The sequence below is a fragment of the Schistocerca nitens genome, chromosome 2 (genome assembly GCF_023898315.1).
Source record: "Schistocerca nitens isolate TAMUIC-IGC-003100 chromosome 2, iqSchNite1.1, whole genome shotgun sequence".
NCBI lineage: Eukaryota > Metazoa > Arthropoda > Insecta > Orthoptera > Acrididae > Schistocerca > Schistocerca nitens.
In genome coordinates, this window is record NC_064615.1 from 835262965 (window position 1) to 835278151 (window position 15187).

A 15187-nucleotide genomic window follows, 5' to 3' on the forward strand; every position below is an offset into this window, starting at 1 on the left:
GACCTTCCAGCAGGATAGCACATACAGCCAATTCTCATTATGTGAAATTCGTGACTGACGTTTAATATGGTGATAACTCTAATATGTGGCCTCCTCGTTTCCTTCATTTAAGCCCCAGCAATTCTTATCTCTGAGCAGAGAGGAGGGTGGGGGCTTAAAAGAGAAAGTGTACATATCAGATCCACACAATTTACATGAACTTAAAACTAGCATTTGTCAAGAAATTGCTGCCACTCACAGAGGGAATTGTAGAATGCAATGAACAATTTCCTAATCAGGTGTCAAAAATGCTTGAATTATGAAGGGAGGCAGTTCCAGCCTCCCCTTGCTTAATATAGGTGAGTTATTTATTTTTAAGTGTTTATGTTATGTATGTTATAAATAATTGACACGACAAATTGTTATATATTTACTGGGAACCTCCTGTCACCCACACTTAGGGCACAGAAACTGGCCTCACTGGCCTGCTGCAAGCCACAAAAGTAATTGCATTAATGACTGATCACCCTGTATGATGCAGAAACTTGTACTACACTGTTCACGCAATTCAAGGCAGGATGCAGAAATATATATACTATATTCTTCAAGTAATTCACAGGATATTTTATTATTTACATGGGAAGAAGCGAGATCGGCTATTCCCCAGTGTATGATTATTGGCCGATTAATACTCTTGTCTCAATCTACTATTTTAGTTTAATTTTGTTATTTGCATGTTCCTTGGATCGTAAATAAGACCTGTTCCTATGACTTTGAATGCTTTAATTTTCAAACTATAGTACACTTTCTGTGAATATGAGGTGTGTTCAAAAAGTAAGGTGACTTTATATTTTTATGAAAAAATATTTATTTATTCATCAATGTTCATGTTGTCCCCTTCAAATTAATCTCCTTCAGATATAATACACTTATGCCAACGCTTCTTCCAATCTTCAAAGCACTTCTCATAAGCACTTTTTCCTACAGCCTTGAGTAATTCCAGTGATGCAGTTTTTATTCCCTCAATCGTTGAAAATCTTTGTCTCTTCATAGGTCTCTTCAGTTTTGGGAATAGGAAAAAGTCACAGGGAGCCATATCCAGTGAATATGGTGGCTGATGTATGGTTGTCTTGTTGTTTTTGACCAAAAAAAAAAAAACTCTCACAAGCAATTATGAGTGAGCAGGTGCATTGCTGCGATGCAAAAGCCATGAATTGTTTTTCCACAATTTTGGACATTTTTTTGTATATTGCGTTTCGCAATCAGCGCATAATGTCAAGGTAATACTCCCTACTGACCATACGACCTTGAGGCAAAAATACATGATGCACTACACCACAGTAATTAAAAAAAAAACACCGAGGAAAACTATTGTCATATGATCAAACTTGGCATGCTTTTTTTGGTCTTAACTCTTTGGGATGCTTCCATTGGGATGACTGGGCTTTGGTTTCAACATCATAACCGTAAACCCATGTTTCGTCACCAGTTATGGCCCTTCTGAGCAAACCAGGATCATCATTGATGTCATTCAAGAGTTCCTGGGCGATGCTCATACAATGGTTCTTCTGATCATAATTGAGAAGTTTCCGAACAAACTTCGCTGACACACGTCTCATGCTCAAAACATCAGGAAAAAACTGCATGACTTGAATCAACCGATATGCCAATGTCCTCAGCAACTTCTCTTACAGTAATCCAACGATTTTCCAAAACAATTTTCTTCACACCTTCAATGTTATCAATTGTTGAGGCACTGGGGTGTCCAGAGCAAGGTTCGCCATTGGCATCTTCACAGGCTGTTGGAAGAGCTTGTACAGTCGTGGACAAAACGAGCGAGACCTCTCACCTTTTCGTTATGCTGATCCGCACAGCTTTAAAGTTTGCTACACAGCATAACAGGCAAGACAACAAAGTAAGTTTATAAGTGGATATTGCAGACGACTTCAAACAAAATTTGAATGTAGCTTCGTAAAAGTTCCGTTATCAAACGATCTGAGTTGCTGGCGAATACAGTTTATCCTCAGTAGACAGTATATATTATCATTATACATGAGGTGAAAAGGGGTTCGCCGGGTGCAGTGTCTGAGCAGTTCCAGGCGCTTCAGTCACGAACAGCGTGGCTGCTTCATTCACAGGTTGGAATCCTACCTCGGGCATGGATGTGTATGATGTCCTTCAGTTAGGTAGGTTTAAGTAGTTCTATGTCTAGGGGACTGATGACCTAAGCAGTTTGGTCGCATAGTTCTTAGAGCCTTATTTTGACCTTTCGCGTTAATTTTCTTTACATAAACGGTGGTATCTTTAGATTGCGTTGACCACCAGCATCCGCAACAAACGCCGCAGAACGTTTCAGGGAAAGTCTTGAGTACATAGGAGATAAACATCCAAATTATCCATTAGTTATAGGTGGAGACGTTAATCTGGCATCCATTGACTTGGAAAATTACACGTTTATCACAGGGGGCAGAAGCAAAGACTCGTGTGAAGATATTCTAGAAGTGCTCTCAACATACAACCTTGAGCAATTGGTTGAGAAAACAACTCGAGATGGGAACATATTAGATATCTTGGTGACAAACAGAACTGATCTTTTTGAAGAAGTTAATCTAGAAGAAGGTATTAGCAAGCATACTGTCATTGTGGCTTCTATGTCAGTGGAAGTTGCTTTGGGAAAGCAAATAAAAACTGTTATAAACTGATATCTTCATAGTCAGCTCCAAGCATTCACCGCGCGACACAAAGATACTGAGCATCTTTGGTCAGACTTTAAAGGTATTGTCCACCATGTGCTAGAGAAGTCTGTGCCTAGCAAAAATATAGGGGAGGAAAAGAATTCACCTTGGTACAACAAACATATTAGGAAGTTATTGAGAAAGCAGAGAATTCTGCACAGTCGTTTTAATCGTAGTCACTGCCCCACTGACAACAGAAATTATGCGAAATGAAAGCAGCTGTCAAAAGGTCAATGAGAGATTCTTTTAACAAATTTTAAAGTAATATTTTATCTGCAGATTCTAAAAGTAACACCAAAAAATTTTGGTTGTACGTAAAATCTATGAATGCTACAAATAATTCAATACCTTCTCATACTGACAGTACGGGTAATGTAATGGGTGATAATAAACAGAAGGCAGAAATTCTAAACCTAGCTTTCAAAAACTCATTTACAGTAGAGGACTGTATCACCATTCCCCCATTCATTTATTGAACAAATGCAAGGATGACTGACATAGTGTTTAGTGTATCCGGGATTGTACAACAGTTACTATCCTTAGGTGCCAGGAAGGCATCTGGCCCAAATGGTATCCCTATAAGATTATGTGTTGACTATGCTACAAATATAGCACCATTCTTATACATCATCTATCAGAGATCATTGGAATAGTGGAAAGTTCCACGGGACTGGAAGAAGGCCCAGGTCATAGCAATCTATAAAAAGGGGAGAAAATCAGATGCACATAATTACTGGCCAACTTCACTGACACTGATTTCTTGTAGAATCATGGAACATATTTTGTGTTCAGACATAATGACCTTTCTAGACTCTGAGAAGTTCATCTGCACAAACCAGCACAGTATTAGGAAACAGCGGTCATGCGAGACACTGCTGGCCCTCTTTATGCACGATATATTACAGGCTCTAGATACTGGCTCCCAGGTTGATGCCATATTTCTCGACTTTCGAAAGGCGGTCGGCTCAGTTCAGCACGGTCGCTTGCTCCAAAAAGTGCGGGCTTATGGTCTATCCGATAACATATGTGGTTGGATAGAAAGTTTTCTAACAGACAAAGAGCAATATGTCATCCTGAATGAGGTGACTTCAATAGAAATAAGCTCAACTTCAGGTGTGCCCCAGGGCAGCGTAATAGGTCCGCTGCTTTTTACGATTTACGTAAACGATCTGGTTGATGGTACTGACAGCTGCATTAATCTGTTTGCTGATGATGCTGTAGTCTACAGGAAAGTAGTATCACACGAAAGTTGTGAACAAATCAATGAGGATTTGCAGAAAATAATGCATGGTGTAATGACTGGCAGTTATCTCTCAATATTAGAAAGTGTAACCTACTGTGTATAACAAGGTGAAAATCCCCATTAAAAATACAAAATAAATGCCCAGTCTTTGGAAGCGGTAAAATCCGTAGAGTATCTGGGTGTGACTATTCAAAATGATCTCAAATGGAATGATCAGATTACACAAGTAACGGGCAAGTCGAACTCTAGATTGTGGTTTATTGGTAGAATCCTGAAGCGATGCAGTCCTTCAACAAAGGAAATTGGTTACAGTACTTTAGTTCGTCTGTATGGGACACTTACCAGTTGCGTCTGATTCAAGAGATTGAGAGGGTCCAAAGAAGAGCGGCAAGATTCATGCCTGGTACATTTAGCCATCGCGAGAGTGTTACAAATCTCATAGAAAGATTGAAGTGGGACACACCTGCAGATAGATGATGCACTAAACAGAAGAGGCTGCTCACTAAATTCCGAAATCTGATCTCCGCTGAGGATGCAGAGCATATATTATTACCACCAAGTTTCAAATCGCGCAATGATCACCATTCAAAGATAAGGGAAATTAAAGCTCATACTGAGGCGTTCATAAAGTCGTTTTTTCCTTGCGCGATCCGCAAGTGGAACAGAGAGGGGGGAGTATGATTTTGGCGCGAATTGTACCCTCTGCCACACACATCGCTTGATGGCTAGCGGAGTATATATGTAGATGTAGTTAGAAGCTCACCAAGGGACTGTATAACGCAGGAAGTGCGATACATTTCCACCTATTATGCCTACCCATACTTGAGGTAAACTGGTTTTAAAGGTTGGGTAGACAGATAGATGGTCAAGAAAGTGAGACTAGTAGACAAGGAGGGTTCCATTTTTACCGATTTAGGTGACGAAATTGTAACAATGAAAATAGCTACGACAGTTACTGAAGATGAGGGCCACATAAATAATTCCCCCTACTCTCTATTCAAAATGTTCTAGTTGCAGTCAATACATCAGCATATTACTTGTAGCTATGCTTTCAATCCAAATACCATTTACAGGAATGCAAATAAAATCCATTTGCCTATACACGTGGTAATTCGGATCCCAGTATTAATGCCACCGCATTTTAGAAGTGTGAGCATTCCCATTGCTAGCTATCTTAAGAAACACTTCGACTAATGAACGTTTTCTGGCTGTGGCGAGTCTAATGGAGAATTCGAAACATTGTAGAATACATTTGGCAGCTATGTAGCCATTTATTTCCTGGGGTGGTGCAGAATTATCCTACTAAATTTACTCGCTAATGACAGTATTTTGTTATTGCGATAAACATTCCTAATGATTGCCATACAAGTGGTAATATAAAGGTAGAAAATTCATGTTTTTGAGTCCAGAAAGCTCTATGCAACAGAAACTGCAGATCATTTTGCCAATTTCATTGCAAAATTGCCGGCTTATTCATGTCTGGGGTAATAATAGAGGGCTGTTTGCCTGGGTTGTCTGGTCTGCTAGCATAGTGAAAGGTGTTTGCTACTGCAAGGGAGGTCTGGTTAGTTTTCAGTTCTAATCTCGATGAAGGCAGGTAGACTATAAGTAAAGCAATTTTAAGAAATTCTCGCATCCCCAATACATTTTAATGCTACCTTTATTCTGTACCGGTGCCCTGTGGATGTAAATATGAAAATCTTGTAGAATTTCATACTTGTTACTGCCTACTTTTTCCGCTTCTGTCAATAATTGAATTGACTTAAGTGTGGCACTGAATGATTTTTAAATGAATTTCGTTATGAATCTTCACGCATTGCTAAATTTGCACACTTTCATGGTAGGTCAGCAACAGTAATCCAGTATGATTGGTCTGAATGTTGACACTAATCAGCATTAATATAGTCTTACAAATGACTGAAAAGAGTTTGGCAAAGTTCGGATAGTAGTTCAATTTCACGCCTGTGCATAGTATGTTGGCAGCACTTCGTCACCTTGACTGTTATGCTGTGTAGCCGACTTTAAAGCTATGCAGATCAGCATAACGAAAAGGCGAGGAGTCTAGCTCGTTTTGTCCAAGACTGTACCACTTGAAAACATTTTTTTACTTAGACCAGTCTCACCACATGCCACTGTCAACATTTCAAGTGCTTTAGAGCACTTGATTCCATTTTTCACACAATATTTGAAGCAATTTCTTTGCTCTATTTTTTATAATCTAAAATCGCTGAGTACACTAAAACAAAAAATGGCTCTAAGCACTATGGGACTTAACATATGAGGTCATCAGTCCCGTAGACTTAGAACTACTAAAACCTAACTAACCTAAGGACATCACACACATACATGCCCGAGACAGGATTCGAATCTGCGACCGTAGCAGCAGTGCGGTTCCGGACACTAAAAAATGCCTAACCTTTCTAACTGTCAAAAACAAACACAAAAACAAATAAAGTATGCTGTACACTTGAAACTGTGAACATATGTTTGAGACATGTGTACCAACATAACAAAAAAAGATCGATAATCGAACGTATGTTGCCTGTGCAATCTGAAAAGTCACCTTACTTTTTTAACAGCCTTCATAGAACATATTTCACCATGCAAGAACAACTACTGCCTGATATGTGTCAGTCAAGAAACATGATTCCAAGAAATACATGAAGGTAGCCAACACCAAAGCCCCAAAACAACAATATAGAAACTGATCGTAAAAACAACACCCAGAACTGATAGTAAAAACAACACCAAGAACAAGACAGTACTGAAATCATAATGTACGGAGAGTTCTCATTGAGAATAACAAATTATTTAAGAATAAAGGAGATGGCCCACAAAAAGGCAGCAGCACATAACTAGCTGACACTTATTGGGCAGGGGTAATGGGAAAGAGGTGGTGTGGACAGGCGCCCCCATGCACACACAGAGAGAGAGAGAGAGAGAGAGAGAGAGAGAGAGAGAGAGATAATTTTTTTTTTTTTTTTTGGCGGGGGGGGGGGGGGGGGGTCAGTGAGATACCATAGGTTTAAGCCAGGGAGGTTACAGAGGCGAAGGATGTGTTGAAGGGTAGCTCCCATCTGTGCAGCTCAGAAAAGCTGGTGGTTGTGGGGAGGATCCAGAGGGCACAGGTTGTGAAGCAGCCACTGCAATCTCCCAAGTTGTGCTCTGCTGCATGGTGTGAAACTGGGTGGTCCATCTTGTTTTTGGCAACAGTCTGACTGTGGCTGTTCATTATGGTTGAAAGCTGGTTGGTTGTCATAACAATGTAATATGCTGTGCAGTGGTTGCAGCAGAGCTGGCAGATAACATGGCTGCTTTCACAGGTGGCCCAGTCTCTGATGGGGTAGGATAAGCCTGTGATGGGACTGGAGTAGGAGGTGATGGGTGGATGGATAGGGCAGGTCTTGCGCATCTGAGTCTTCCACAAAGGTATGAGCCCTTTGAAAGCAGATTGGGGGTGGGAGTGACATAGAGATGGCCTAGGATGTTGTGGAGGGCGGGTGGGTGGGTGGGTGTGTGGGTGGTGGCAGAACATCCCTTTGGGAGGGGATGGAAGTATCTTGGGTAGGATGACCGTCATTCCAGGGCATCATGATAGATAAAGCCCTGATAAAGGACATGGTTCAGTCGTTCCAGTCCTGGGTGGTATTGGGTGACCAGGGGGGCACTTCTTTGTGGTTGGTCCTTGGGATGGATGTGAGGATCAGGTGTGTGTGTGTGGAGACATGGCACAGGAGATCTGTTTGTGTATTAGATCTAGGGGGTATTGCCTGTCAGCGATGTCTTTTGTGAGGCCTTCAGCATACTGGGCGAGGGAGTTCTCATCACTGCAGATGTGTCTGCCATGGGTGGCCAGGCTGTAAGGAAGGGTCCTTTTGGTGTAGGGGGTGGCAGCTGTCAAAGTGCAGGCCTGTTGGTGATTGGTGAGTGTGATGTGGACAGAGGTGTGGATGGAGCCATCTGAAAGGAGGAGATTGACATCTAGGAAGGTGATACGATGAGTGGAGGAGGAGCAGGTGAAATGGATGGGAGAAAAGTTGTTGAGATTGTGGAGGAATGAGGATAATGTGTCCTGGTCTTGGACCCAGATTATAAAACTGTCATCAGTAAATCTGAACCACACCTGGGGTTTGAAGTTTTGGGAAGCTAGGAATTTTTCCTCTTGATAGTCCATGAAGAGGTTGGGGTAGGAGGGTGCCATGCAGGTGCCCATGGCTGTGCTATGAATTTGTTTCTATACCTTCTCTTCAACTGTGAAGTAGTTATGGATTGATATGTAGTTAGTTAGGTGTGTGAGGAATGAAGTGGTGTGTTTAGAATCTGCAGGGCATTGGGAGAGGTAGTGCTCAATTGGGGCAAGGCCAAGGGCATGAGGGATGCTGGTATATAAGGAGGTTGCATCTATAGTGAACAAGTAGGGACCCAGGAGGTAATGGTGTGTGGATGGTGGAGAGCCAGTGCAGGAAGTGGTTGGTGTCTTTAATGTGGGAGACTAGGTCTTGGACAGTTGGTGCAGGTGCTAGTCAACAAGGTCCATGATTCTTTTGGTTGGGGCACTGTAACCAGCCAAAATGGGGCACCCAGGATTGTTAGGTTTGTGGATTTTGGGCAGCATGTAGACGATGGGTGTGCGGGCTGTTCTTGGAGTGAGCAGGGAGCTCTGTACCTTTTGTGAGCGTATCTGTTGAAGACGCAGTGCTCCTGCCTTTCAGTGAGTTGTCTCCTTTATTCCTAAATGATACAGTACTGAAATCATCACATTAGAGCAAAAGTACCTGCATAGTAATGTCTTTGTACAAGCTTCCAAACAAATATTTTGAATTCAGCACAGCAGAAAACTTCAATAATCAAAAAGCAGCTTCAGCAGCCATAGTGACTTGCAGGGATATCAACAAGATACAAATGGAGATGCTCTGTTAGTGTGGACTGAAGCATATCCATGGTTGCCACAAGTTTCCCCAACTGAAATTCCCTGATTTCCAGACAAGTTTCAGCATTTTTCCCTGACAAATTTTGTCACACAAACAGACCCAGCCTGTGGGCAGATCAGTGAGACTAGATCCAACAGGTAGGTCCTTAGTAGGAAATGATGGGCTTCAGATCAGTGAGCCCGATCCATTAGAGATACCCACAGAAATGGCCTGCGGTTTTTGCCCATCGTGGAAGTCTACTCGTGTGGCCAGCTATTCATGCGTCACAGACACCATGATGATGAAATGAAACTGCAGTGCTCAATCTAAGCAACAGGCAACTTGCGCAAATACTCTTAGAATCAATACCAATGAGGATAGATAGCAACTCACTGTGAAGATGATCACTGAGCCACAGACAGGCACGCAGAAAATACAATCACACTCTCACAATTAAACTTTGACAGAAAACGAGAGCACATACACTTTCACATAATCACTCAGACACAACTCATGCACACATGACTGCTGTCTCCAGCCGCTTGAAATTTCCCTGCTATGTTTGAAATTCCCTGATATTCCCTGATTTCCTGAACTTGTGGCAACCCTGATAGCACATGTTCCTCCTCCACAATTGGGAACTTCCCCCATCCTTTTACTGTGGGAAATACGCACGCAAATACCAAATACATAGCATAACCCATTATGGCCTAAATTTTTGAAGCCAATCACCACCAAAGGTTGAATATGGCATAGATTTCAAAAAAGCAAACTAGCCAAATTTCATTAAAATGCGGATGTCGAGGTAATGTCTGAGAAGCATGAGGTGCCTGTGGAAGCCAGTAAAATCTGTTCATTTGCTGCCATTCCCTGAGGATGCAGGACAAACTGCATATGAAGGCCTACTCTCAAAATAGCTACTTATTAACAGGAATACTAGATCTCTACATACAAGATCACTTCAGCCAAGAAATCATCACAAAAGCTCAAAATATTACATCTGGCATATCAGAGTAAGAATGTATGGACTAAGTTCAAAGTTTCTATTTCTTCCCCATAACTTTAATTCCCTTCCCAAATTTCTCTCATTTCCTTGACATCTTGTTCAAAATACGGATTTAATTACATCAGGGACAGGCTACAAACCTGCCTCATTCCCTTCTTAATCATTGTCTCACTTTCATGTACTTTGACATACCATGACTGCAGTCTGGTTACTATGCAAGTTATAAATCACCTTTCACCTTCTGTATTTTATGCCTTCTATCTTCAGTACTTCAAAGAGAATACTCCAGTCAACAATATCAAAAACTTTCTCTAAATCTACAAATGCTATAAAAGTAGGTTTGCCTTTCTTTAACGTATCTAAGATGAGTCATAAGGTCAGTACTTGGCTATAATGACTTATTAAACTGAGGATTCGGTAGTATTAATATCTGTAAATACCCACACTCTTTGGAATTGGAATGCTTATTGCACTGTTCTGCCTGTCTTACATATCTTTCAAGCTAGCTGGAATAGTTCTATAGGGTTGGATCTCAATAATTCTGTGGGAATGTCATCTACTGCAGGGGCCTTGTTCCCATTTAAGTCTTTGAGTACTCTGTCAAATTATTCTCACAGTACCATATCTCTTATCTCATATCCACCGCCGGCCGGAGTGGCCGAGCAGTTCTAGGCGCTACAGTCTGGAATCGCGCGGCCGCTGCGGTCGCAGATTCGAATCCTGCCTCGGGCATGGGTGTGTGTGATGTCCTTAGGTTAGTTAGGTTTAAGTAGCTCTAAGTTCTAGGGGACTGATGACCTCAGATGTTAAGTCCTATAGTGCTCAGAGTCAGAGCCATATCCACCTACTTTTTCTTCTGTTTCTATAATACTATCCTCAAATTTGTTCCCCTCATATAGCCACCCCCCCCCCCTGTGAACCATGGACCTTGCCATTGGTGAAGAGGCTAGCATGCCTCTCAGGGATACAGATAGCTGTACCGTAGGCGCAACCACAACGGAGGGGTATCTGTTGAGAGGACTGACAAACATATGGTTCCTGAAGAGGGGCAGCAGCCTATTCAGTAGTTGCAGGGACAACAGTGTGGGTCATTGACTGATATGGCCTTGTAACACTAACCAAAACGGTCTTGCTGTGCTGGTATTGTGAACGGCTGAAAGCAAGGGGAAACTACAGCCATAATTTTTTCCGAGGACATGCAGCTTTACTGTATGGTTAAATGATGATGGAATCCTCTTGGGTAAAATATTCCGGAGGTAAAACAGTCCCCCGTTCGGATCTCCGGGTGGGGACTACACAGGACGTCGTCATCAGGAGAAAGAAAACTGGCGTTCTACATATCGGAGCGTGGAATATCAGATCCCTTAATCGGGCAGGTAGGTTAGAAAATTTAAAAAGGGAAATGGATAGTTTGAAGATAGATATAGTGGGAATTAGTGAAGTTCGGTGGCAGAAGGAACAAGACTTCTGGTTAGGTGACTACAGCAGGTGAGCACAGGGTTACAAATACAAAATCAATTAGGGGTAATGCAGAAGTAGGTTAAATCATGAATAGAAAAATAAGAATGTGGGTAAGCTACTACAAACAGCATGGTGAACGCATTATTGTGGCCAAGATAGATATGAAGCGCACGCCTACCACAGCAGTACAAGTTTATATGCCAGCTAGCTCTGCAGATGACAAAGAGATTGATGAAATGTATGATGAGATAAAAGAAATTATTCAGATAGTGAAGGGAGACAAAAATTTAATAGTCATAGGTGACTGGAATTCGATAGTAGGAAAAGGACGAGACGGAAACATAGTAGGTGAATATGGAATGGGGGTAAGGAATGAAAGAGGAAGCTACCTGGTAGATTTTTGCACAGAGCATAATTTAATCATAGCTAACACTTGGTTCAAGAATCATAAAAGAAGGTTGTATACATGGAAGAGGCCTGTAGATACTAGATGGTTTCAGATAGATTATATAATGATAAGACGAAGATTTAGGAACCAGGTTTTAAATTGTAAGAGATATCCAGGGGCAGATGTGGACTCTGACCCCAATCTATTGGTTATGAACTGTAGATTAAAACTGAAGAAACTGCAAAAAGATAGGAATTTAAGAAGATGGGACCTGGATAAACCTACAGAACCAGAGGTTGTAGAGAATTTGAGAGAGAGCGTTAGGGAATGATTGACAAGAATGGGGGAAAGAAACACAGTAGACGAAGAATGGGTAGCTTTGAGAGATGAAATAATGAAGGCAGCAGAGGACCAAGTAGGTAAAAATACAAGGCTAGTAGAAATCCTTGGGTAACAGAACAAATATTTAATTTAATTGATGAAAGAAGAAAATATAAAAACGCGGTAAATGAAGCAGGCAAAAAGTAATACAAACATTTTAAAAATGAGATTGACAAGAAGTGCAAAATGGATATGCTAGAAGACAAAGTTAAGGATGTAGAGGCATATATCACTACGAAAAAAAAAACCTCAGAAGGAAACCCAGTTCTAAGCAAAGAAGGGAAAGCAGAAAGATGGAAGGAGTATATAGAGGATCTATACAAGGGCGATGTACTCGAGGACAATATTATGGAAATGGAAGAACATGTAGATGAAGATGAAATGGGAGATACTGCATGAAGAGTTTGACAGAGCACTGAAAGAACTAAGTCAAAACAAGGCCCCGGGAGTAGACAACATTCCATTAGAACTACTGAGAGCCTTGGGAGAGCCACCCCTGACAAAACCCTATCATCTGGTGAGCAAGATGTATGAGATTGATTAAGGAAAGGCAAACCTACATTTCTAGCATTTGTAGACTTAGAGAGAGCTTTTGACAATGTTGACTGGAATACTCTCTTTCAAATTCCAAAGGTAGCATGGGTAAAATACAGGGAACAAAAGACCATTTACAATTTGTACAGAAACCAGATGGCAGTTACAAGAGTTGAAGGGCATGAAAGGGAAACAGTGGTTGGGAAGGGAGTGAGACAGGGTTGTAGCCTATCCCCAATGTTATTCAATCTGTATATTGAGCAAGCAGTAAAGGAAACAAAAGAAAAATTTGGAATAGGAATTAAAATGCATGAAAAAGAAATAAAAAGTTTGCAGTTTGTTGAAGACATCATAATTCTGTCACAGACAGCAAAGGACCTGGAAGAGCAGTTGAATGGAATGGACAGTGTCTTTAAAGGAGGATATAAGGTGAACATCAACAAAAGCAAAATGAGGATAATGGAATGTAGTCGAATTAAATCAGGTGATGCTGAGGGAATTAGATTAGGAACTGAGACACAGTAATAGATGAGTTTTGCTATTTGGGGAGCAAAATAACTGATGATGGTCGAAGTAGAGAGGATATAAAATGTAGACTGGCAATTCCAAGGAAAGCGTTTCTGAAGAAGAGAAATTTGTTAACATCAAGTATAGATTTAAGTGTCAGGAAGTTGTTTCTGAAAGTATTTGTGTGGAGTGTAGCCATGTATGGAAGTGAAATATGGACGATGAACAGTTTAGACAAGAAGCGAATAGCTTTCAAAATGTGGTGCTACAGAAGAATTCTGAAGATTAGATGGGTAGATCACATAACTAATGAGGAGGTATTGAATAGAATTGGGGAGAAGAGAAATTTGTGGTAGAACTTGACTAGAAGAAGGGAACAGTTGGTAGGACATGTTCTTAGGCATCAAGGGATCATCAATTTAGTATGGGAAGGCAGCGTGGAGGGTAAAAATTGTAGAGGGAGACCAAGAGATGAATACATTACGCAGATTCAGAAGGATGTAGATTGCAGTAGGTACTGGGAGATGAAGAAGCTTGCACAGGATAGTGTAGCATGGAGAGCTGCATCAAACCAGTCTCTGGACTGAAGACCACAACAACAACATATAAGACCCCTTCCCATTTCAACTTTCCCTTCTTTGCTTACTACTGGCTTGCCATCTGAGCCCTTTCTATTCATACAGGCACACTTTTACAACCCTGCATTTGTCCCCTAGCCATTCCTGCATAGCCATTTTGCACTTTCTGTCAATATCATTTTAGATGTCTGTATTCCATTTCATTAACTGCAAGGAATGTCAGAGTTTTGAAGGATAATTACTCTGCACTAGAAGGTGTGGCACTGAAGTTATGACTGGAGCTGAATATAGGCAAAACAAAGTACAATAGAAGCTTGATACACCATGGTCCGATATATCGTGTATTCAGATATAATGCGGCATAATGTATGTCCCCAAAATAAAATATCATTTATAAATTATTTCTGCACTCTCAGAATATTTCATAAACTGGAAAAAAATCTAATTAAAGCCTTACTGTTGCAGCTTCCAAGCACTCAAAATCATAACCAAAACAGATGGACATAATTAAACTCAACCGTTGGTTTGTCTTATCAATATATCAGGACTGTTGCTGGACACAATCTTTGAATATGAATCTCACAGTTAACATTGTAATGCAGACAAGAAAGCAAATATGCAGAAGTGCTTGGCAATAATGGAAATGAGCACAATCATCACGTGGATCATAAACTATCCGTTCATTGTTCTGTGTGCTTGTTACGATGTCACAGAAACAGGAAATGTATTCTGTGAGTGATAAATGAAAAATTATTGATTGTGTGAAGAATAGTGAAAATAAAGCAAGTTTGTCACACAAGTGTGGTTTACCTGAAGGAACAACCAGGGCATGAGTGAAAGTAGAGACTAAACTTAGAACTTTTGTAAAAACAGCTGAAACTGATTTGGGAATGGACAGAGAAAGGACTACCCTATGAAAAGACAGTGAACTTCACAAATGCCTTTACAGGTAATTTTTAACAAAGAGAAGTCAAGGGTCACCTTTCAAGGCAATTATTAAAGCCCAAATTGAAATATTTCATTTTGATTTACATGGCAACAAAGATTTTATAGCTTCTGATGGATGGTATTCGAGATGGGAATGTCACCGTGGAATTCACCAAACAACCATTAAAGAAGTAGTAAGGGCTAGCGACAGTGAATCTGCTTCACAGTTTCCTGAAATTCTACACAAGGTAATGGTAGATGAAAATTTAAATGATCATCAAGTGTATAATTGTGATGAAATGGCACTTTATTAACAATTGCTTCCAACCAAAGCTCTTGATACAAAAAGCGTCAGCAAATAAGATGTGTTTGAGAATAAATAAAGACTGAATAATCCTTCTCTTTGCCATACATAAATCAAGCAATCATAAGCTGAAACCTCTTTTTACAGGTAACAGTAAAGCCAAGAGATGTTTCATGCAAGTAAATATGTCATGATTACAATTCACTTTCTGGCATTTAAAGAATGCTTTGGTAA

At 40.7% G+C, this 15187-nt stretch overlaps 1 protein-coding gene across 3 annotated transcripts in view; it reads right to left on the bottom strand.

The window, feature by feature from the left end:
• LOC126234664 (zinc finger protein 346-like) overlaps window positions 1–15187 on the bottom strand; it is a 122524-nt gene that overhangs the window by 81785 nt on the left and 25552 nt on the right. The gene's annotated exons all lie outside the window — the stretch shown is intronic.